The sequence below is a fragment of the Salvelinus alpinus genome, chromosome 9 (assembly GCF_045679555.1).
Source record: "Salvelinus alpinus chromosome 9, SLU_Salpinus.1, whole genome shotgun sequence".
Taxonomy (NCBI): Eukaryota; Metazoa; Chordata; class Actinopteri; order Salmoniformes; family Salmonidae; genus Salvelinus; species Salvelinus alpinus.
In genome coordinates, this window is record NC_092094.1 from 18347006 (window position 1) to 18372479 (window position 25474).

Sequence of the window (25474 nt, forward strand, 5' to 3'; positions counted from 1 at the left end):
CATATGTTCTTTATGTTTATGTTCTTGACACCAGGCCATCCTCCAAAAGTCTTCGCCTCACTCTGCGTGCAGATGCACTCACACCTGCCTGCTGCCATTCCTGAGCAAGCTCTGTACTGGTGGTGCCCCTATCCCGCAGCTGAATCAACTTTAGGAGACGGTCCTGGCGCTTGCTGGACTTTCTTGGGCGCCCTGAAGTCTTCTTCACAACAATTGAACCACTCTCCTTGAAGTTCTTGATGATCCGATAAATGGTTTATTTAGGTGCAATCTTATTGGCAGCAATATCCTTGCCTGTGAAGCCCTTTTTGTGCAAAGCAATGATGACAGCACGTGTTTCCTTGCAGGTAACCATGCTTGACAGAGGAAGAACAACGATTCCAAGCACCACCCTCCTTTTGAAGCTTCCAGTCTGTTATTCGAACTCAATCAATATGACAGAGTGATCTCCAGCCTTGTCCTCGTCAACACTCACACCTGTGTTAACGAGAGAATCACTGACATGATGTCAGCTGGTCCTTTTGTGGCAGGGCTGAAATGCAGTGGAAATGTTTTCTGGGGATTCAGTTAATTTGCATGGCAAAGAGGGACTTTGCAATTAATTGCAATTCATCTGATCACTCTTCATAACATTCTGGAGTATATGCAAATTGCCATCATACAAACTGAGGCAGCAGACTTTGTGAAAATTAATATTTGTGTCATTCTCAAAACTTTTGGCCACGATTGTAAACACTGGGATGGTGCCAGAAATAATGAATATTTTTTATTTTTTTATTTAACCTTTATTGAACCAGGTAGGCTAGTTGAGAACAAGTTCTCATTTACAACTGCGACCTGGCAGTTGTAGAATAAAGCAAAGCAGTTCGACACATACAACACAGAGTTACACATGGAATAAACAAACATACGGTCAATAATACAGTAGAAAAGGTCTATATACAGTGTGTGCAAATGAGGTAAGATAGAGAGGTAAGGCAATAAATAGGCCATGGTGGCGAAGTAATTACACTATACCAATTAAACACTGGAGTGATTGATGTGCAGAAGATGAATGTGCAAGTAGAGATACTGGGGTGAAAAGGAGCAAGATAAATAAATAAATACAGTATGGGGATGAGGTAGTTGGATTGGCTAAGGATGCTTTGAGGTTGAAAAGTGGCAGTATGCCCTTTAAGTGAATGATGCCTACTACTAGGTATTTGATTCAACTGTTATGTGCAGATGGGAAGAAGGAGCCCTTCCAGACCATCGAGGATCAGCCCAGGCCAGTGAAGAAGACGTTCCACTGAGGGGGTTCGATTAATATCGCCCGTGCGCCCGCGTTCGGCGTGTTTTGCAAGGGTGAAAGTTAATTGCATTCGTTTTGGAACCTGGCTACCTTTTGGGTGTGAGACAGGTGCCCCATTCACAGTTCACAGCGATGTCGGCTCAAAACAAAGTGACGTAGGAGCACGTGAAGTAATGAGTAGGATTATGTGTTTTCACATGCAAAAGTGATTGCGTTTTAGATTTATCTGCCCTCCCAATGAAAACCAGTTAGAAAATTCTAACATTTATTTTATGGAAAAGAGATATAGAACACTATTTTATGGAAAAGTTTGTTTCTGGACGATGCACCATGCTGCCTTGTTGAAAAAATGACCAACATTTATTTCATGGAAAAGAGATATAGAACACTATTTTATGGAAAAGTTTGTTTCTGGACGATGCACCATGCTGCCTTGTTGAAAAAATGACCAAGCCGATTCTCCCTACCCGCTGTCGCCGATGACGTAACGGGCCCTTGTCCGGTTCCCTGCGGCTCAGCATAATCGAATCCGCACATTGCCATCGGCCCGGTCCCACCTCGGAAAATATTGGCACTCTATAATTGGAAGGCAGTATGTCCGTTATCTTTTCCTGTTCTCAATCGTTTTCTGATTGGTGAGAGAAAAGACGTAGTGTAGTCCTCCTGTGCAATTGGTTTAGAAAAACTAGGTTAGTGGTGCAGCACTGGTCATGACGGAGGGAGAAAGTAGGTCACAGACTGAGTAACGTTACCGTTTTATATCACAGTTCACGTAACATTAGACAGATGGGTCCATTAGATGGAGATGTCCTAGCTAGTTCATCTCATGTAAGTAGCTGCATAATATTTTCAGCATGTGTCGTGATGACCAATGGCTAGTTGCATAGCTAGTTATATATCGCGGTGCTAGTTGGCTAACGTTAGCTAACTAACGTTACCCTAGATAACAAGATGAATTTAGGGCTAGCCAAGTTAGGACAATGTAAACTTAACGTTTCACTGTAGCTAGAAGTCTCTTAGATGAAAGTGTATTTTAGCTGTGGACTAAAATATCCAAGCCTAGTAATTTTAACGTTAAGTTAGGGTCTGTATTTTTTGGGGGGCTGGACGGGGGTAGCATCCTGACGTTAGTTGGAGACGTCATTGGTTGGATCTAGCTGGGCTCGTTAATAATAGTGTGGAACTGCAGCCCGTAGTTCGTGGCGTTCTTGCATGTGAGCGTTCCCCCATGTGGGCGTTCCTGCAATTCGGGGCGTTCCTGCATTTGAGGCGATCCTGCAATTCGGGGTGATCCTGCATGTGGGCTATGGAGGCAACCATAGCTGTATGGATCTGTGCAAAACTGCAACAGTAAGTGTATTTTTTTTATTTTAAGGATTATTTCTCGTTGATGAAAGATGAGGGCCATATGTTAAGAAAGTCATATCTCAAGCAATCATTATTGATATTTCTAGACGTTAAAACAGCGTCGGGATTGTAGTTCACATGAGCCAGTCGTGAGCAAAGCCAATGGCTGAAAACGGTAATGAGAAGGCAGAATGCCCCCAAGAGTTTGAGTGAGCTAGTGGAAACCCAGCTTGGCTGTCTGAAAGTGACACACGAGGTGGTCCAGTAACTAATAATAAAAGTAAAGTAGCTAAAGGGGCAATATTCCAAGGGATGCATTCATGACATTCCCACATGCAAATAGAACCTGATGCATTCCATGACATTTATAACAACTTTATATCTGTATCATTCATACTAACTAAATGCTCAAGGAATGGGGTTAGCTACCTGCTGAGAGCATTATTTGCAACTTTAAAAAAAACAAGATTTGAAGCTATAGGCCTACATTTTCTAATGACACAAAAATCAGTGGTGTAAAGTACTTAAGTTGTACTTTAAAGTATTTTTTACTTAAATCGTTTTTTGGGGTATCTGTACTTTTACTATTTTATATTTTTTACAACTTTTCCTCCACTAGATTCCTAAAGAAAATAATATAGTTTTTAATTCAACCCAAAAGTGCAATTTCAATGCTTAACAGTAGGGATGCACGATATATCGGTGAACATATCGGAATCAGACGATTATTAGCTAAAAATGGCAACATCGGTATCGGCCGATGTCTAGTTTAACACCCGATGTGCAAACCGATGTCAAAGCTGACGTGCATACCTAAACTCAGTAAAAAAAGAAACACCCTCTCACTGTCAACTGCGTTTATTTTCAGCAAACTTAACGTGTAAATATTTATTTGAACATATCAAGATTCAACAACTGAGACATAAACTGAACAAGTTCCACAGACATGTGACTAACAGAAATTGAATAATGTGTTCCTGAACAAAGGGAGGGTCAAAATCAAAAGTAACAGTCAGTATCTGGTGTGGCCACCAGCTGCATTAAGTACTGCAGTGCATCGCATCCTCATGGACTGCACCAGATTTGCCAGTTCTTGCTGTGAGATGTTACCCCACTCTTCCACCAAGGCACCTGCAAGTTCCCGGACATTTCTGGGGGGAATGGCCCTGGCTCTCACCCTCCGATCCAACAGGTCCCAGACGTGCTCAATGGGATTGAGAGCCGGGCTCTTCGCTGGCCATGGCAGAATACTGACATTCCTGTCTTGCAGGAAATCACGCACAGAACGAGCAGTGTGGCTGATGGCATTGTCATGCTGGAGGGTCATGTCAGGATGAGCCTGCAGGAAGGGTACCACATGAGGGAGGATGTCGTCTTCCCTGTAACGCACAGCGTTAAGATTGCCTGCAATGACACGCTCAGTCCGATGATGCTGTGACACACCACCCCAGACATTCACCTGCAAATCGATCCCGCTCCAGAGTACAGGCATCGGTGTAATGCTCATTCCTTCGACAATAAACGCAAATCCGACCGTCACCCCTGGTGAGACAAAACCGAGACTCGTCAGTGCAGAGCACTTTTTGCCAGTCCTGTCTGTTCTAGCGACGGTGGGTTTGCCTATAGGTGACATTGTTGCCGGTGATGTCTGGTGAGGACCTGCCTTACAACAGGTCTACAAGCCCTCAGTCCAGCCTCTCTCAAATCAAAGTTTATTTGTCACGCATGCCGAACTTACAACTTACAGTGAAATGCTTACTTACAGGCTCTAAACAATAGTGCAAAAAAGGTGTTAGGTGAACAATAGGTAAGTAAAGAAATAAAACAACAGGTAAAAGACAGGCTATATACAGTAGCAAGGCTATAAAAGTAGCGAGGCTACATGCAGACACCGGTTAGTCAGGCTGATTGAGGTAGTATGTACATGTAGGTATGGTTAAAGTGACTAGGCATATATGATGAACAGAGAGTAGCAGTAGCGTAAAAGAGGGGTTGGCGGGTGGCGGGACACAATGCAGATAGCCCGGTTAGCCAATGTGCGGGAGCACTGGTTGGTCGGCCCAATTGAGGTAGTATGTACATGAATGTATATTTAGTGACTATGCATATATGATAAACAGAGAGTAGCAGCATTGTAAAAATAGGGGTTGGGGGGAGGCACACAATGCAAATCCAGGTAGCCATTTGATAACCTGTTCAGGAGTCTAATGGCTTGGGGGTAAAAAAAACTGTTGAGAAGCCTTTTTGTCTTAGACTTGGCACTCCGGTAGATTGATGAGGGGGGAAACAATTTGATATATTTTAGAATAAGTAACAAAGTGGAAAAAATGAAGGGGTCTGAATACTTTCGGAATGCACTGTAGGTAATGGGTTATACACGTCAGATGCAATATTTCCTCTTTCTCAGTGCACATCAAACCAGTGTTTTTATGTCACATTCATTTTCAGTGCATTCATTTATAACCAAGATGGCGTAGCAGTGCAGACGTGGTTTGTCGTCCTCTCGTGTACTTTTGTATTTTTTTGTATATATTTAAATTAATTTTTTATTGAAATATACCTTCCGGTAACCCGCCTCACCCAATGTGACACGGATCCGCTATTCTTTAGACCTTATAGCCAGAACCTCCATCAACAGCTAGCCATCAGAAGCTAATTAGCTACTAGCTATTTAGCCATTGTTAGCCACTGCTAGCGGCCTTTCCTTCTGCACAGACACCAGACTTTTTTTTTTTTTGCCTGGATAATACTTGCCAGCATCGGACTGTTTTCTCCACTACAACGCCGGACCTGGACCATTACTCCTGATCATTTCAGCTAGCTAGCTGCCACCGAGTGACCCAGCCCTGAAGCTAGCCCTGAGCCAGGCCCACCTCCCGGCCTACTCTGTGATCACCCGGCTACTCAGCCGATGCCTCCCGGACTCTACCCCAACACTGCTAGAATCCACCACTCCACCGGATCCTTGCCGTTAGCTCTGGACCTTTGCATTGGATCATTGCTGCTAGCTAGCTGCTACCGAGTGGCTATAGTGGCTAACGCCCCTGCCTCGAAGCTAGCACCAGTTAGCCGCAAGCCAGGTGCAACTCCCGGCTAGCAAACAAAATTACTACAACTACAATTACCTCTTTCGCCATCTGGTCTGGACCCTTTGTCGACACGGCACCTGCTGTACCACCACGACTGGTCCGCCAACTTAACTCCATCCGCTGTGCCCTCAACCGGCCTTCGCCGGATGTCGGAGCAGACGCTTTTACTTACCGCGGCCTGCTAACTTTAAACGGTGTGTCTCCCGCGTGCTAGCGTAGTAACGACTACCCTGCGGCTTCCCTGTTCCATCTATTGCTGTTCACTGGACCCTATGATCACTTGGCGACATAGCTGATGCCTGCTGGACTGTTCATTAATCACGGTACTCCATTTTGTTTCTTTTTTTGTTTATCTGTCGGCCCCAACTCAGGCCCTGTGTGTAGTTAACCGACCCTCTGCCCATTCATCGCCATTTTACCTGTTGTTGTTGTCTTACCCGTTGTTGCCTTAACTAGCTCTCTCAATCAACACCTGTGATTGCTTTATGCCTCGCTTTATGTCTTTCTCAAATGTCAATATGCCTTGTACACTGTTGTATAGGATAGTTATTATTGTCTTAGTTTACTGCGGAGCCCCTAGTCCCACTCAACATGCCTCAGATACCCCCTTTGTCCCACCTACCACAAATTTGGTGACCTCACCCAGCATAACTAGCCCGTCCAGAGATGCAACCTCTCTTATCATCACTCGGTGCCTGGGTTTACCTCCACTGTACCTGCACCCCACCATACCCCTGTCTGTACATTATGCCCTGAATCTATTCTACCACGCCCAGAAATCTGCTCCTTTTATTCTCTGTCCCCAACGCACTAGACAACCAGTTTTGATAGCCTTTAGCTGTACCCTTATCCTACTCCTCCTCTGTTTCTCGGGTGATGTAGAGGTTAACCCAGGCCCTGCGTGTCCCCAGGCACTCTCATTTGTTGACTTCTGTAACCAAAACATGCATGAAACCAAGGCTTTTAACATCAGAAGCCTCCTCCCTAAGTTTGTTTTACTCACTGCTTTAGCACACTCCACCAACCCTGATGTCCTTGCCATGTCTGAATCCTGGCTTAGGAAGGCCACCAAAAATGTGGAGATTTCCATACCCAACTACAACATTTTCCGTCAAGATAGAACTGCCAAAGGGGGAGGAGTTAGCCTGCAAAGTTCTGTCATACATTCCAGGTCTATGCCCAAACAGTTCGAGCTTCTAATTTAAAAATGAATCTCTCCAGAAATAAGTCTGTCACTGTTGCCGACTGTTATAGACCCCCCTCAGCTTCCATCTGTGCCCTGGACACCATATGTGAATTGATTGCCCCCCCCATCTATCTTCAGAGTTTGTTCTGTTAGGTGACCTAAACTGGGATATGCTTAACACCCCGGCAGTCCTACAATCTAAGCTTGATGCCCTCAATCTCACACAAATTATCAAGAAACTCACCAGGTACATCCATAAACATGGGCACCCTCATAGATATTATCCTGACCAACTTGCCCTCCAAACACACCTCTGCTGTTTTCAATCAGGATCTCAGAAATCACTGCCTCATTGCCTGCATCCGCTATGGGTCCGCGGTCAAATGACCACCCCTCATCACTGTCAAACGCTCCCTAAAACACTTCTGCGAGCAGGCCTTTCTAATCGACCTGGCACGGGTATCCTGGAAGGATATTGACCTCGTCCTGTCAGTCGAGGATGCCTGGTTGATCTTTAAAAGTAATTTCCTCACCATCTTAAATAAGCATGCCCCTTTCAAAAAATGTAGAACTAAGAACAGATATAGCCCTTGGTTCACTCCAGACCTGACTGCCCTCGACCAGCACAAAAACATCCTGTGGCGGACTGCACTAGCATCGAATAGTCCCCACGATATGCAACTTTTCAGGGAAGTCAGGAACCAATACACTCAGTCAGTCAGGAAAGCAAAGGCTAGCTTTTTCAAACAGAAATTTGCATCCTGTAGCTCTAACTCCAACGAGTTTTGGGACACTAAAGTCCATGGAGAATAAGAGCACCTCCTCCCAGCTCCCCACTGCACTGAGGCTAGGTAACACTGTCACCACCGATAAATCCACGATAATAGAGAATTTCAATAATTTCTCTACGGCTGGCCATGCTTTCCTCCTGGCTACCCCAACCCCGGCCAACAGTTCCGCACCCCCGGCATCTACTTGCCCAAGCCTCCCCAGCTTCTCCTTCACCCAAATCCAGATGGCAGATGTTCTGAAAGAGCTGCAAAACCTGGACCCGTACAAATCAGCTGGGCTAGACAATCTGGACCCTCTCTTTTTTTTAAATTATCCCAGCCATTGTTGCAACCCCTATTACCAGTCTGTTCAACCTCTCTTTCATATCGTCCGAGATCCCTAAAGATTGGAAAGCTGCCGCAGTCATCCCCCTCTTCAAAGGGGGTGACACTTTAGGCCCAAACTGTTACAGACCTATATCCATCCTGCCCTGCCTTTATAAAGTCTTCGAAAACCAAGTTAATAAACAGATCACTGACCATTTCGAATCCCACCGTACCTTCTCCGCTGTGCAATCCGGTTTCCGAGCTGGTCATGGGTGCACCTCAGCCACGCTCAAGGTACTAAACGATATCATAACCGCCATCGATAAGACTACTGTGCAGCCGTCTTCATCGACCTGGCCAAGGCTTTTGACTCTGTCAGTCACCGTATTCTTATCGGCAGACTCAACAGCCTTGGTATCTCAAATGACTGCCTCACCTGGTTCACCAACTACTTCTTAGAGTTCAGTGTGTCAAATCGGAGGGCCTGTTGTCTGGACCTCTGGCAGTCTCTATGGGGGTACCACAGGGTTCAATTCTCGGGCTGACACTTTTCTCTGTGTATATCAATGATGTCGCTCTTGCTGCGGGTGATTCCCTGATCCACCTCTACACAGACGACACCATTCTGTATACAGCTGGCCCTTCTTTGGACACTGTGTTAAACATCTCCAATCCAAAATTAAATCTACAATCGGCTTCCTATTTCGCAACAAAGCCTCCTTCACTCACGCCGCCAAACATACCCTCGTAAAACTGACTATCCTACCGATCCTCGACTTCGGCGATGTCATTTACAAAATAGCTTCCAATTCTCTACTCAGCAAACTGGATGCAGTCTATCACAGTGCCATCCGTTTTGTCACCAAAGCACCTTATACCACCCACCACTGCGACCTGTATGCTCTAGTTGTCTGGCCCTCGCTACATATTCATCGCCAGACCCACTGGCTCCAGGTCATCTAAGTCTTTGCTAGGTAAACCTCTGCCTTATCTCAGCTCACTTGTCACGATAACAACACCCACCCGTAGCACGTGCTCCAGCAGGTTTATCTCACTGGTCATCCCCAAAACCAACACCACTTTGGCCGCCTTTCCTTCCAGTTCTCTGCTGCCAATGACTGAAACGAATTGCAAACATCGCTGAAGCTGGAGACTTATATTTCCCTCACTAACATTAAACATCAGCTATCTGAGCAGCTTACCGATCGCTGCAGCTGTACATAGCCCATCTGTAAATAGCCCACCCAATCTACCTACCTCATCGCCATATTGTTTTTATTTACTTTTCTGCTCTTTTGCACACCAGTATTTCAACTTGCACATCACCATCTGCTATTTATCGCTCCAGTGTTAATTTGCTAAACTGTAATTACTTCGCTACTATGGCCTATTTATTGCCATACCTCCTCACGCCATTTGCACACACTCTATATTGACTTTCTTTTTTTTCCTATTGTTATTGACTGTACGCTTGTTTATTTCATGTGTAACTTTGTGTTGTTGTGTCGCACTGCTTTGCTTTATCTTGGCCAGGTCGCAGTTGTAAATGAGAACTTGTTCTCAACTAGCTTACCTGGTTGAATAAAGGTGAAATAAAAACAAATGTGGACTATGACTGCTAGCTAGTGTACTGTACCTAACCAAACAATGCTGCTTTGTGACAACTTTGGCTGGCAGGTTTTTGACTCCCTAAAGTCTGTTCATTGCCAGTGAGTTGTACTTTGGCAGGGTCCAACATTGTGTCTGAATACCGGTGCTTTATTTGGTAACATGTTACACTCACATGTAACGCTCCAAACAGCCTTTTTGCTTATTGAATATCCTCACAAGTTCCTTGACGTGTTCTTGGCATGATGGATCATTTCTAAGACTTCTGTCATGACTGTTGGTTCTAAATCCATGGGCCATGGAATATAAGCTTTCTATGGAATGGAACTACACTATGTCCTCAGCTGTGCCTGGGAGCCATTCTGTGATTGTATCCTCAGAGACCATGCTTTAATCAAACTAGGCTATCCATTGCCAATGCTGTAAGTAGGCAGCTGCATGCAATAAAGGAGAGAAATTGAGCCGGCGACGCTGACCCAGTTTTTTGCTTTGCGTTGTGTTGATCATGACACAGTGGTTTTCCCATTGCTTTGTCCTACTCCCTCAGAAAACCCTAACAAGAAGTGCTTTTCTTTTTCAGGCCAGGAAGAAATTACTTTCACAAGCCTTTTAAACTACTGTCGAGAGTGACCTCGAAAGGCCTAAAATAGCCATGAATGGCTTGGCTCAATGGAATAAGATGAATGAATAGTATTTTGCATGTATGATCCATTCAATCCAGACTCTAACCCTCCTGATTAATAATAACCTACAGTATATTATGTGACCATTATTTAATGTTCAGCTCAAGACCACTTTAATGTGAAATTGCTTTTATGCTGACATCCTTCAATCTTTTCCACAAGCACATGGAGTAGCCAGCCAGGATCCCCCAGGCCAAGGGGGTCCGGGGTGGCTTGCTCCTCCAGGTTAAGAATTGTTTTGCTGAACAAACTCTATTTTGGTGGCCTCTGGTACATTCAAATGCCTTGATTACAACCGAAATACACAGCAGAATTATTTTACATTTTAGTAGACGCTCTTATCCAGAGCAACTTACAAGTACATCCATTTTCATAATTTTTTCCCCATAATGGTCCCCTTTTGAGAATCGAACCCACAACCCTGGCATTGCAAGCACCATGCTCTACCAACTGAGCCACACTGTATTCAAATATTTAATATTTTATTGAGTTTACCTCCCAGATTGGATTTTTTTTGTGTGCTATTGTGTTTACATCCTAAATGACTGAAAATGTATGAATTAAGTGTATTGTTATTTTGGGGGATATTGTCTAGGCCTATTGCATCAGGACTATTTTCTAAGTAGCAGAACATTTAACCTGTCTTCTCTTGAGATTCAAGTATTTTACTGCAAGATATGAATTGCCACAATTATGTGTTTTCTTCAAATTATATATTTGATTTAAACAGAAAATATAAAATAAATGTAAAGGTAATGTTTAATCAAACAAATTGTGTGATGGGCACTTTTTTCAAATGACAAAATGGGTCTCTAAAATAAACAGAAGAGATGCTGAATTAATTTCTGGATCCATACCTGTTAAGAAAATAGGGCGAACAACATCAGTTAAATTAGTGAAAGAATGTCAACAAGTGTTTGCAACTCTTTGTGAATTGCAGTATGTCATTAATAAAAAATAAAAAAAACACTTGTTAAACAACTCACTCACAGATGTCTTCTTAAAGAATCTTGTAAGAGTCTGCAGACTTTGTCAGGCGTCAAGCCTCAGCTATCTGCAATACAGGTTTGATTGAAGAATGAAGCAGGTGTTAATCATTGGCTTTGCTACACAGAAAGCAGCAGTTGACTATTCCATTGTATTTGAAAATACCATGTAAGTATAATTAGCTTTTAAAACAATTAATTCTGTTTTCTTTTATCATATTTTGGACCAGAGTGAGGCTCACTCCACTAGCCTACCTATTGTTCCTGCAGTGAGGAGGATTCTTCATCGGTTTTCATAATTTATCTGCAGATAGTCACCAAAAAGCCTACAAGTATGCAAATTAGGGAGCCAAATTAACTGCTCTCTTACTGATGCGATTTGGATCTGGCAAGTCCTACTGGACTTCATATTAAAAAAATAATAATACAAACGAGATCTTTAGTTTACTTGTTCTTTAGGCAATACCATGGACATAACTAAGTTGTATGATTTATGAATGTAGTCAGTTCGACACCATTTATGAACTAGTCAAGCTTGCTTTTCATCAATAAAATCAGAGGAAGCCTATGCGCTAGCACTTTGGCTGCATATGAAACGTGAAAGAAAATAAATGATCGTGCCAGAAAACAATAGGCTAAGTGGATTTCGACTCATCGTTACCACATTATATGGGACGTGCAAATTGACCCACATAGACGTTAAAGGAGCATCATGCTTTGTCCTTCTGTGTAAAGACATTTGACTGCAACCGTAGTGTACACAACACACATTGCTGAACACAAGGGCCGCTATTTTCGAACCCCACTGAGTCGCTGTAATCAATCTTAGCAATGCTAACAAATACATGTAAAATCCCATATAGAATGATAAATGTTAACGAGTACATTGCATATAGTCTCTGACCTAAACAATTTTCACGACAGATATCCCAGCTCATAAAGTTATAGAATGAACCAAAAAATACTACTCAGTTTGCTGCACGCACAAAACCAATATTAGGCGGCAAGGCTATTGATATGAGGGGATTCTCTGCTATTACAAAACAATGCTTGATTTTGGAAGTAGCTAACTAGCTACTAAATTAGCAAACCAAATGCACAACTGTAGAACTTTTAGCACATTCCATACTGTAACTAGGTCACCTGGCACTTGCTTCAGTACAGTTAGTGACTCACAAGGCTCTGTTCTCTCGTCATTGTCTGCTTGTAAATAAACACCACGTGGCTGGGGACTACTGGTAAGCTTGAAATGACCGGTGAAATGAAGAACATGATCTTTATCTTCTAACGTATTGCACAAGTTGACTGCAGGTATTTACCCAAGCCTAATTCTTATCGTTCATTCTAGTGGGAGAGGGCTCGGCTGACTTTTCTTTTTCTTCTGACTTTCTAATTGTAAATATTTTTTTTTGAAAGTAGTTCATTTAACTGGGATAAAGTACCCGGCTGAAATTAAGTGTGTAACCGGCAGTATAGCTGGCGCTAGTGAAAAACACTGATCCTTGACCTTCCAACATTGGCCTATTGCTTGAGTTTCTGTGAAGTGTAAACTACGTCTAGAATGTTAGGATTTGTGCCATAGTCAGAACACATCTGACAGTCCTCTTCTCTGTACAGGTAGAGCACCTATCCCAGTGTCTCAGAGGAGGAATAGCAGCCAGGCCAACCAACCAGGAGGCGATTCTCTCTCTTCATCTCAAACCAAGGTATGGTATCACTCACTATGGGGTGTCTACCAACTCTGCCCAGAGTGGGTGAAAATGCACTTTGGTGATGAAATTTCACTTCCTTGTGTTTGTAAAATACATTTTCAAATCAAATTTGATTGGTCACATACACATGGTTAGCAGATGTTAATGCGAATGTAGCGAAATGCTTCTAGTTCCGACAGTGCAGTAATATCTAACAAATTCACAACAACTACAATATACACACAAATGTAAAGTGATGAATATGTACATATAATATATGGATGAGCGATGGTCGTACGGCATAGGCAAGATGCAGTAGATGGTATAGAATACCGTATATACAGTCGTGGCCAAAAGTTGAGAATGACACATATTAATTTCCACAAAGTTTGCTGCTTCAGTGTCTTTAGATATTTTTGTCAGATGCTACTATGGAATACTGAAGTATAATTACAAGCAATTCATAAGTGTCAAAGGCTTTTATTGACAATTACATGAAGTTGATGCAAAGAGTCAATATTTGCAGTGTTGACCCTTCTTTTTCAAGACCTCTGCAATCTGCCCTGGCATGCTGTCAATTAACTTCTGGGCCACATCCTGACTGATGGCAGCCCATTCTTGCATAATCAATGCTTGGAGTTTGTCAGAATTTGTGGGTTTTTGTTTGTCCACCCGCCTCTTCAGAATTGACCACAAGTTCTCAATGGGATTAAGGTCTGGAGAGTTTCCTGGCCATGGACCCAAAATATTGATGTTTTGTTCCCCAAGCCACTTAGTTATCACTTTTGCCTTATGGCAAGGTGCTCCGTCATGCTGGAAAAGGCATTGTTCGTCACCAAACTGTTCCTGGATGGTTGGGAGAAGTTGCTCTCCGAGGATGTGTTGGTACCATTCTTTATTCATGGCTGTGTTCTTTGGCAAAATTGTGAGTGAGCCCACTCCCTTGGCTGAGAAGCAACCCCAAACATGAATGGTCTCAGGATGCTTTACTGTTGGCGTGACACAGGACTGATGGTAGCGCTCACCTTGCCTTCTCCGGACAAGCTTTTTTCCGGATGCCCCAAACAATCGGAAAGGGGATTCATCAGAGAAAATGACTACCCCAGTCCTCAGCAGTCCAATCCCTGTACCTTTTGCGGAATATCAGTCTACCCCTGATGTTTTTCCTGGAGAGAAGTGGCTTCTTTTCTTTTCATTCCCTTCTTGACACCAGGCCATCATCCAAAAGTCTTCGCCTCACTGTGTGTGCAGATGCACTCACACCTGCCTGCTGCCATTCCTGATCAAGCTCTGTACTGGTGGTGCCCTGATCCCACAGCTGAATCAAATTTAGGAGACGGTCCTGGCGCTTGCTGGACTTTCTTGGGCGCCCTGAAGTCTTCTTCACAACAATTGAACCGCTCTCCTTGACGATCTTGATGATCCGATAAATGGTTGATTTAGGTGCAATCTTACTGGCAGCAATATCCTTGCCTGTGAAGCCCTTTTTTGTGCAAAGCAATGATGACAGCACGTGTTTCCTTGCATGTAACCATGGTTGACAGAGGAAGAACAACGATTCCAAGCACCACCCTCCTTTTGAAGTTTCCAGTCTGTTATTCGAACTCAATCAGCATGACAGAGTGATCTCCAGCCTTGTCCTTGTCAACACTCACACCTGTGTTAACAAGAGAATCACTGACATGATATCAGCTGGTCCTTTTGTTGCATGGCTGAAATGCAGTGGAAATGTTTTTTGGGGATTCAGTTTATTTGTATGGCAAAGAGGGACTTTGCTATTAATTGCAATTCATCTGATCACTCTTCATAACATTCTGAAGTATATGCAAATTGCCATCATACAAACTGAGGCAGCAGACTTTGAAAATTAACATTTGTGTCATTCTCAACATTTTGGGCCACGACTGTACATATGAGATGAGTTATGTAGACATTATTAAAGTGGCGATTTAATAAAGATAACTTTTAAAGTGGCCAGAGATTTGAGTCTGTATGTTGGCAGCAGCCACTCTGTTAGTGAGGTAGAAGCTGTCTTTGGGTCCCAGCTTTGATGCACCTGTACTGTACTGTACTGACCTCTCCTTTTGGATGATAGCGGGGTGAAAAGGCAGTGGCTCGGGTGGTTGTTGTCCTTGATGATCTTTTTGGCTTTCCTGTGACATCGGGTGCTTTAGGTGTCCTGGAGGACCAAGACAAATATTATTATTCATGTTCTGAATCATTCAGTGCAGTCTCTCTAACATTTCATTAACAGTACATTATATCCAGATTTTTGTAACCTAATACGTCTGATAATAAGCATCGAGGCCCGTTGACAGAGCGGTGCAGCTTTCTCGCCGCAACCTTTTTAGGGTTTGTTGTGGTGGTCGTCTTCATGTTGTTTCCGAGGTTCGCAAAATTCGCGTGACACAAGCTGAATTAAATGTAAAGTGCTCCGTTGACATTTCAGAGAGAGGCTTGTTTTTGTGAGAAATCTTTGAAAAATAACATTTTGCATTAATATGAAAAGTAGGAGTCTTTTTGAATTAAAAATAAAACACTGAAATATCACATTTACATCAGTATTCAGACCCTTTACTGAGTACTTTTGTTGAAGCACCTTTGGGAGCAATTACAGCCTCGCGTCTTCTTGGGTATGACTCTACAAGCTTGGCACACCTGCATTTGGGGAGTTTCTCCCATTCTTCTCTGTAGATCCTTTCAAGCTCTGTCAGGTTGACTGGGGAGCGTTGCTGCACAGCTATTTTCAGGTCTCTCCAGAGATGTTCGATCTGGTTCAAGTCCGGGCTTTGGCTGGGCCACTCAAGGACATTCAGAGACATTGTCCTGAAGCCACTCATGCGTTGTCTTGGCTGTGTGCTTAGGGTCGTTGTCCTGTTGGAAGGTGAACCTTCGCCCCAGAGGTCCTGAGCGCTCTAGAGCAGGTTTTCATCAAGGATCTCTCTGTACTTTGCTCCGTTCATCTTTGCCTCGATCCTGACTAGTCTCTGCTGCTGAAAAACATCTCCACAGCATGATGCTGCCACCACCATGCTTCACCATAGGGATGGTGCCAGGTTTCCTCCAGATGTGACACTTGGCATTCAGGCCAAAGAGTTCAATCTTCATCAGACCAGAGAATCTTTTTTTCCCTGGTCTGAGAGTCATTAGGTGCCTTTTGGCAAACTCCAAGTGGGCTACCCTGTGCCTTTTACTGAGCAGTGGCTTCTGTCTGGCCACTCCACCATTCAGGCCTTTATGGTAGAGTGCTGTAGAGATGGTTGTCCTTCTGGAAGGTTCTCCCATCTCCACAGAGGAATGCTAGAGCTCTGTCAGAGTGACCATCGGGTTCTTGGTCACCTCCCTGACCACAGCCCTTCTTCTCCGATTGCTCAGTTTGGCGGCCAGCTCTAGGAAGAGTGTTGGTGGTTCCAAACTTCTTCCATTTAAGCATGATGGAGGCCACTGTGTTCTTGGGGACCTTCAATGCATTGGACATACTTTTTACACACACACACACACACACACACACACACACAGAAGTCAGTTCAGACCGATCCAGCTCAGAGAGGCCCAGCTCATGAGCTCCATCAGCAGCAGATTTTAATTTAGAATGGAAAATTAATGTGTTTCCTGGGGCTGACCCCATTTAGTTGATTGTTTTGTTGATAGGCTGTTGGTTGAGTAGCACAGAAAAAGACAAGTACAATACACCTGTCTGATTCACGCTGAGTGGACTGATCCATTGTGGAGGCTGTGGGGATGGCAGAGTCCATCAGTCTAAAACATGCTACTGAAATTGTATATGATTATATTGTGTAAGAACAATGGTGCAACTAGGGTTGCACATTTTGGGGAATATTCATAGGTGGAAACTTTCCGTGGAAATTTAAAGGGAATATATGGGATTTATCTGAAATATATGCAAAGTTAATATTAATACCATTTAAATGTAGATGTTTTTGCATTGGATATATTTACAAAATCATATGGAGACAGAAACATAAACCTTATACCATATCAAAGGTAGACATAATTGCAAATGATTAAATCCTTCCTTGAAATTTAATTAAATGAGTTGACTCTTCACATGGGAGGATTTCACTGAACAACAAAAGAAAGAGAATATTGAATGATCCCCAGTGATCCATCGCATCTCCCATAAACGTTTTCAAATTACATCTGTGAAATGATAGTCTAGAAACTAAAGCTTTGGTTGTCTTTCTCTCAGGCTTCCATGTCTTCTCCCTGGACCTCCTCAATGGCCTCCTCTTGAACATCAGACTCTGAGGCCTCATCTTCACTGTCACTTTCCAACCTTGTTGAGGATGGCTCGTTGTCGGGCTCAACAAGCTTTTCAACTCTTATTTTGGTCAGCCTGTTGCGTGCTTTGGTATGTGTTCCCAAACAAGGACCAGTTGCGCTCTGAGGTGGCTGATGTTGGTGGGATTTGAGGATGATGGAGGCAACAGGGGAAAGAGCCTCAGATCCACAAAGTCCCTTCCACCAGGTGGCTGATGAGATATGTTGGCACGACTGCCATATTGCATCTCCATCCCAAAGCCCTTGCTTGGAAGTGTACTTCGCCAGACTGCCAAGAACCTTGCCGTCATCCAGGCCAAGGTGGGGAGACTCTGCAGTGACAACACCATAGTTGATCATTGTTGATCTCTGCACCAGACAGGATGCTCTTGCCAGTATACTTGAGGTCCAACGTACGCTGCGGCGTGTATGTGCTTCAGGCAGAAGTCTTTGCGCTTTTTGATGTATTTCAGAACTGCAGTTTCCTCTGCTTGGAGCAAAAGTGAAGTGGGAATGGCAGTACGGATTTCATCTCTTACATATGCAAGCAGCGTCTGAACATCAGACAGGATGGCATTGTCTCCCTCAATCTGTGCAATGGCTACTGCTATACAGTGGGGAGAACAAGTATTTGATACACTGCCGATTTTGCAAGTTTTCCTACTTACAAAGCATGTAGAGGTCTGTAATTTTTATCATAGGTACACTTCAACTGTGAGAGACGGAATCTAAAACAAAAATCCAGAAAATCACATTGTATAATTTTTAAGTAATTAATTTGCATTTTATTGCATGACATAAGTATTTGATCACCTACCAACCAGTAAGAATTCCGGCTCTCACAGACCTGTTAGTTTTTCTTTAAGAAGCCCTCCTGTTCTCCACTCATTACCTGTATTAACTGCACCTGTTTGAACTCGTTACCTGTATAAAAGACACCTGTCCACACACTCAATCAAACAGACTCCAACCTCTCCACAATGGCCAAGACCAGAGAGCTGTGTAAGGACATCAGGGATAAAATTGTAGACCTGCACAAGGCTGGGATGGGCTACAGGACAATAGGCAAGCAGCTTGGTGAGAAGGCAACAACTGTTGGCGCAATTATTAGAAAATGGAAGAAGTTCAAGATGACGGTCAATCATCCTCGGTCTGGGGCTCCATGCAAGATCTCACCTCGTGGGGCATCAATGATCATGAGGAAGGTGAGGGATCAGCCCAGAACTACACGGCAGGACCTGGTCAATGACCTGAAGAGAGCTGGGACCACAGTCTCAAAGAAAACCATTAGTAACACACTATGCCGTCATGGATTAAAATACTGCAGCGCACGCAAGGTCCCCCTGCTCAAGCCAGGGCATGTCCAGGCCCGTCTGAAGTTTGCCAATGACCATCTGGATGATCCAGAGGAAGAATGGGAGAAGGTCATGTGGTCTGATGAGACAAAAATTGAGCTTTTTGGTCTAAACTCCACTCGACGTGTTTGGAGGAAGAAGAAGGATGAGTACAACCCCAAGAACACCATCCCAACCGTGAAGCGTGGAGGTGGAAACATCATTCTTTGGGGATGCTTTTCTGCAAAGGGGACAGGACGACTGCACCGTATTGAGGGGAGGATGGATGGGGCCATGTATCGCGAGATCTTGGCCAACAACCTCCTTCCCTCAGTAAGAGCATTGAAGATGGGTCGTGGCTGGGTCTTCCAGCATGACAACGACCCGAAACACACAGCCAGGGAAACTAAGGAGTGGCTCCGTAAGAAGCATCTCAAGGTCCTGGAGTGGCCTAGCCAGTCTCCAGACCTGAACCCAATAGAAAATCTTTGGAGGGAGCTGAAAGTCCGTATTGCCCAGCGCCAGCACCGAAACCTGAAGGATCTGGAGAAGGTCTGTATGGAGGAGTGGGCCAAAATCCCTGCTGCAGTGTGTGCAAACCTGGTCAAGAACTACAGGAAACGTTTGATCTGTGTATTTGCAAACAGAGGTTTCTGTACCAAATATTAAGATCTGCTTTTCTGATGTATCAAATACTTATGTCATGCAATAAAATGCAAATTAATTACTTAAAAATTATACAATGTGATTTTCTGGATTTTTGTTTTAGATTCCGTCTCTCACAGTTGAAGTGTACCTATGATAAAAATTACAGACCTCTACATGCGTTGTAAGTAGGAAAACCTGCAAAATCGGCAGTGTATCAAATACTTGTTCTCCCCACTGTAGGTTTCAGGCTGTTTACCAGTCTCTCCCAAAATACATCATCCAGGAGGATCCTCTTGACGGGGCTGTCCATGTCCACAGACTGTGATATGGCCATTTCTTGGAGAGACTCCTTCCCCTCCAGGAGACTGTCAAACATGATGACAACACCACCCCAACGAGTGTTGCTGGGCAGCTTCAATGTGGTGCTCTTATTCTTCTCACTTTGCTTGGTGAGGTAGATTGCTGCTATAACTTGATGACCCTTCACATACCTAACCATTTCCTTGGCTCTCTTGTAGAGTGTATCCATTGTTTTCAGTGCCATGATGTCCTTGAGGAGCAGATTCAATGCATGAGCAGCACAGCCAATGGGTGTGATGTGAGGGTAGGACTCCTACACTTTAGACAAGAAGCCTTCATGTTCGCAGCGTTGTCTGTCACCAGTGCAAATACCTTCTGTGGTCCAAGGTCACTGATGACTGCCTTCAGCTCATCTGCAATGTAGAGACCAGTGTGTCTGTTGTCCCTTGTGTCTGTGCTCTTGTAGAATACTGGTTGAGGAGTGGAGATGATATAGTTAATTATTCCTTGCCCACGAACCTTCGACCACCCATCAGAGTTGATTGCAATACAGTCTGCTTTCTCTATAATTTGCTTGACCTTCACTTGAACTCTGTTGAACTCTGCATCCAGCAAATTAGTAGATAAAGTATGTCTGGTTGGAGGGGTGTATGCTGGGTGAAGAACATTCAGAAACCTTGTCCAATACTTGGAAGCATCAGAGATGAACCAGCTGCATACACAGCTCGAGCAAGACATTCATCAGCATTTCTCTGACTACGTTCCTCCATTGAGTCAAAAAAACTTCTGATTCTAGGAGGACCTTGAGCTGTTCCTATCGATAAGGTGTCTGATTAATAATTTTCACCTCGAATAGAAGTAGAGGGACTTTTGTCAGAGGTTGCTTGTTGTGAGTGCTGAGGGAACGTTATGCACTTGGCCAGATAATTCTGCATCTTTGTTGCATTCTTCACATATGATTTGGCACAGTATTTGCAAATGTACACAGCTTTTCCTTCTATAGTAGCTGCAGTTATGTCCCCACACATCAGATAGTGACTGTGGCATTTTCCTGTAATGATTAGGAAAAAATGAGTTTAAAAAAAACAAATACAATTCCATGTACAGATAAATAGTTAAGCAGTTAGATTAAACAACTCCTTTTGTAAGATAAATGTTTTAAAATGAAACATGTATGGGAACAGGTGAATTAACACTCCTCAGTTAGCAGGCTCAAGCAAGCTAAAACAAACTAGCAGAAATTGTTAACAAGTTATAAATGATTTAAACACACTGCTGTAGGCTACTATTTACTAGTTAACAAAAAATAATGTAAGTCATATAAAATATATTCACCCCACCCAGTATTGTAATCAAAACTTACCAGAAAACATGTAGTCCTTGGTTCACACAGTGTAGTAGTGTGGGCTCAATAGCATCTCATTAGTGTGCAAGATCTTGAGAATCAGCTGTACATGTGATGGAAGAGTGCACTGCACATGTAATGGAGAAATGCACTGTGCATGCAGAGGGTTGCAATTCCATTGAATTGGGGATAGTTTAAACAAAGTATGCCACAAGACCTAGAATTGCCTTATGTGTATCCCACAAAAAAGGTTCACTGTTATAAGCGAACTTTTTTTTAATGAATTTAATCAAAATTCCCGGGCTTAACTTCCCATTGAAAATTTTCGGGGAAATTCTGGAAATGTACCGGAAAGTTTCCGACCCTTTGCAACCCTAAATACTTCTATAGGCTACTGTATCTATCATTAGTTCATGTCATTACACAGCATACAAGTCATTCATGATTTGAAATGCAATTTAAGCATTTTAGTTTTAAAATAACAAAGCGACCAGTTTAAACAATAAATAGCCCTAAATCGTTCTATTTCGGAAAATTGCATTAATGAATGAATGCGACTGTTTTTAGTCTTTGCTGTAATAAAGGCTTTACAAAAAAATAAGAAGTTACAACAGACTCTCTGGTAAAAATTATATTGTAAAAAATGTACATACACATTATAAATAATAGAACCGGTTTGGCACACACAATATGCACGCAGCGCTTGCTCCTTTTTCTTGATCTTCAGTTTTTTCCACTAGTCAAATTTATTCCACGCATCTGACTTCACCTTTACCTCCTGAGCAACCAGTAAACATTTCTCCATTTCGAGTTTATTTGTCACATCCTCTGCATTCATTTTGCTGTCACATGTTTTACGTGTTCAGAGTTTTGTTATAACCAATTTATTGATTTGATTATGATATGCTATTGGCCTAGGTCCTATTGGCCTCTTGCATGCAATGTGTTCAGGTGTCACATAAAGAGCGCAAGGGTAGGGTTGAGGGAACAAGGCATTTTTTTTACTAAACAAATTAGGGATTTCAGTAACAACTTTTCAGTCAAATGGCAGAAATTGTGTTTTGTTTTTTAATGTATTTGCACCAAAGAAAACAAGTGATAAACAGCAATATAGATACAAGTAAAAAAAACAACAACTGTTAAAACAAATAACACAACCTACTAATTATAAATGTATGAATTCATTTATCAGTAATCACACAAAAAAAACTGTGAGAGAGTTAGGCTATATGGAGGAGATTACTGAATAGTTTGGTTCATCAGGCTGAGCCCCAGTTTTCACTTGAAGTTATTGAGGGATGATGATGATGATGATTTGGCAATGTGAAGATAAGAATTCCAGAGTATGGTACCTCTATCTGATAGAGAATTCTCTATTTGAGGTTCGGCAGTGGGGAGGGTGAGGGTTATTGCAGTGTCTTGTGTTATATAAATAGATTTCAGAATTAATCTGGAAGAATCCATTGAAGGGTTTAGGTAAACTGTCTGGGATGTATTTGTAGTTCAAAGTGCATAATTGGTGTACGTTAATGTCGGAAATAGACAAGATATTGAGTTTCTTAACTTTTACTTGGTACTCATCCCGGATCCGGGAGCACCCTCATCAGTAAAAAAGCTGACTAGCATAGCCTAGCATAGCACCACAAGTAAATACTAGCATCTAAATATCATGAAATCACAAGTCCAAGACACCAGATGAAAGATACACATCTTGTGAATCCAGCCATCATTTCTGATTTTTAAAATGTTTTACAGGGAAGACACTATGTATTTCTATTAGCTAACCACAATAGCAAAAGACACAACTTTTTTTCCCCACCATTTTTTTACTGCATAGGTAGCTATCACAAATTCGACCAAATAAAGATATAAATAGTCACTAACCAAGAAACAACTTCATCAGATGACAGTCTGATAACATATTTATTGTATAGCATATGTTTTGTTCGAAAAATGTGCATATTTCAGGTATAAATCATAGTTTTACATTGCAGCCACCATCACAACTCTCACCAAAGCAACTAGAATAACTACATAGAGCAACGTGAATTAACTAAATACTCATCATAAAACATTTATGAAAAATACACAGTGTACAGCAAATGAAAGACAAAGATCTTGTGAATCCAGCCAATATTTCAGATTTTTTAAGTGTTTTACAGCGAAAACACAATATAGCATTATATTAGCTTACTACAATAGCCTACCACACAGCCGCATTGATTCAAGCCAACAGTAGCGATAACGAATAAACCAGCAAAAGATATAAAATTATTCACTAACCTTCTCAAACTTCTTCAGATGACAGTCCTATAACATCAAATTACACAATACATATATGGTTTGTTCGAAAATGTGCATATTTAGCGGCACAAATCGTGGTTATACAATATGAATAGTAGCCAAAATGTCGGGAGAAATCTTGGGAGAGGCACCTAATCTAATCAATAACTAATCATAAACTTGACAAAAAAATACAGGTTGGACAGCAAATGAAAGATACATTAGTTCTTAATGCAACCGCTGTGTTAGATTTTTTTAAATTAACGTTACTACGACATACAGCGTGCGTTAAAGCGAGACCGCACCGAAATTAATGGCGGAATAATAGTTTAACATTCTTCAACAGAACAACGAATTAACATCATAAATAGTTCTTACTATTTGATGAGCTTCCATCAGAATCTTGTGCAAGTTGTCCTTTGTCCAGAATAATCGTTGCTCGGTTGTAGATTGTCGTCTTCAACTTTGGAATTAGCAGCAAACATTAGCCATGTGGCGAAGACTTGTCCAACTCACCATAACGCAGCACAAATAAAATACAGAAAATCGCAATATACTGATATAAACTGATATAACTCGGTTTAAAATAACTACATTATGATGTTTTTAACACCTATATCGAATAAAATCAGAGCCGGATATATCTAACGCCTATAACGAGAGCTTTTCAGAATGCAATCCTGAGGTCTCTTGCGTCATGACGAACGTTGAAAAGACTGCACACCCGGTTCCAAGAGCTTTTGTACGGCCTCAGATCTACCTAGACACCCCATTCCAATTCTCACTGCTTACTGACATCTAGGGGAAGGCGTATGCAGTGCATGTCGACCCATAGATTACATGCAAATTAATAAACTGACCCTGGAACAGAGTGCCCGATTTCAGATTTCTCACTTCCTGACAGGAAGTTTGCTGCAAAATGAGTTCTGTTTTACTCACAGATATAATTCAAACGGTTTTAGAAACTAGAGAGTGTTTTCTATCCAATAGTAATAATAATATGCATATTGTACGAGCAAGAATTGAGTACGAGGCAGTTTAATTTGGGAACGTTTTTTTACAAAGTCGAAATGGCGCCCCCCTATTGAGAAAAGGCTAAACAAAGGTGCAGATGGAGATAGGTAATATGAGGAGTTGGCTAGTCTTGCAAATGTATTTTGTATGTTGAGTATTTTGGGTATATTAAGCTATAGTATAGAGTTAGGAAGTAAGCCTGATGAACCAAACCACTAATCTTTCTGATAATACCAACCGATTTAATATCACTTTGCTGCAGACAAAACATGTTTTTTTTCAGGATAACTTTTCATCAATTAGAACTCTGAGGAATCTGGTGGATGTGACTTGTTCCATTTCATTCCAACCAATTGACTTTTGCTTTTTTTAGTGAATACAATAAAGTAGGATAATATATATGATTTTTTTTTACATTTTAAAGATATCTGGAACCATTCAGAAAATTTGGCCATGCCTGAGATGGCTTCATTAATTAGTGAATGAAAATTATTGTGTGATAAAATCTAATTGGTATCATCAGCAAAGAGAATGGGAAAACACAGCAGCAAGGTCATTGATATAGATTAGGAATAACAAAGGTCCTATTATCCAACCCTGTGGCACGCCCACAGGATATCTTGACCCTGGTGGTTGCACAGCCGTTTGCATTAACAAATTGATTGGTGGAAAGAACAGATGACTCGGCCCTAGTGTTTATGCAACAAATGTTTATGCAACAAATGTTAGTGCATCAATTCGTTCTCTAATCAAACCGAATTGCAGAGTCGTTTCAAACTAAAACATATTGGAGCCCATGTATCCAGATGCGTATCGAATTGTCCTGCAAGGGAAAGATGCACATCCCTAATGAAAAGCGTATACTAAAATATGAAAATACTACGTCTCAATTGAAAGCTATCTTACCTCTGTTTAATGTCCTGGGGATTCGAAAAGAAAGATGACGAGTCCAAATGGGAATGAGCCTGTCGGGTAGCCTTCATTCTCGCACAGCGTCCAGCCTAGCTAACACAATGCTGTGCATTTTTCCTTATGTTTTACCACTCTTTTCCTCTGGACTCCATTGATTTAGTCACCCTAATTTTGGCCATCCTACAAGGGTAAAAATTCCAGTTACTTTTGAAAGGATTATGATAGACATGAAGTTTGGACCATTGGTTTTCTTTGAGGATTAGCTATCTACACATTTAACACTATTTTACCCATTGGTCAAAAGATGTGTTTTTGATTGGACACCCTACTCAATATAAGAGGCTTGGAACTCACTGCCCAACAAGACTCATTCTTACTT

At 42.2% G+C, this 25474-nt stretch overlaps 1 protein-coding gene across 5 annotated transcripts in view; it reads left to right on the plus strand.

Moving 5' to 3' along the window:
- The first annotated feature begins 1835 nt into the window (after positions 1-1835).
- Positions 1836-25474, plus strand: part of LOC139584435 (basic helix-loop-helix ARNT-like protein 1) — a 33669-nt gene continuing 10030 nt past the window's right edge. The window contains exons 1-3 of one of the 5 annotated variants that reach the window (XM_071416270.1): positions 1838-2119; positions 2481-2641; positions 12905-12993. The gene's annotated coding sequence lies outside the window, so the exon portion shown is untranslated. Of the gene's footprint in view, positions 2642-12904; positions 12994-17328; positions 17351-25474 lie in introns of those variants that run through there. The other 4 variants (XM_071416272.1, XM_071416267.1, XM_071416269.1 and 1 more) reach the window with 4 other exon arrangements.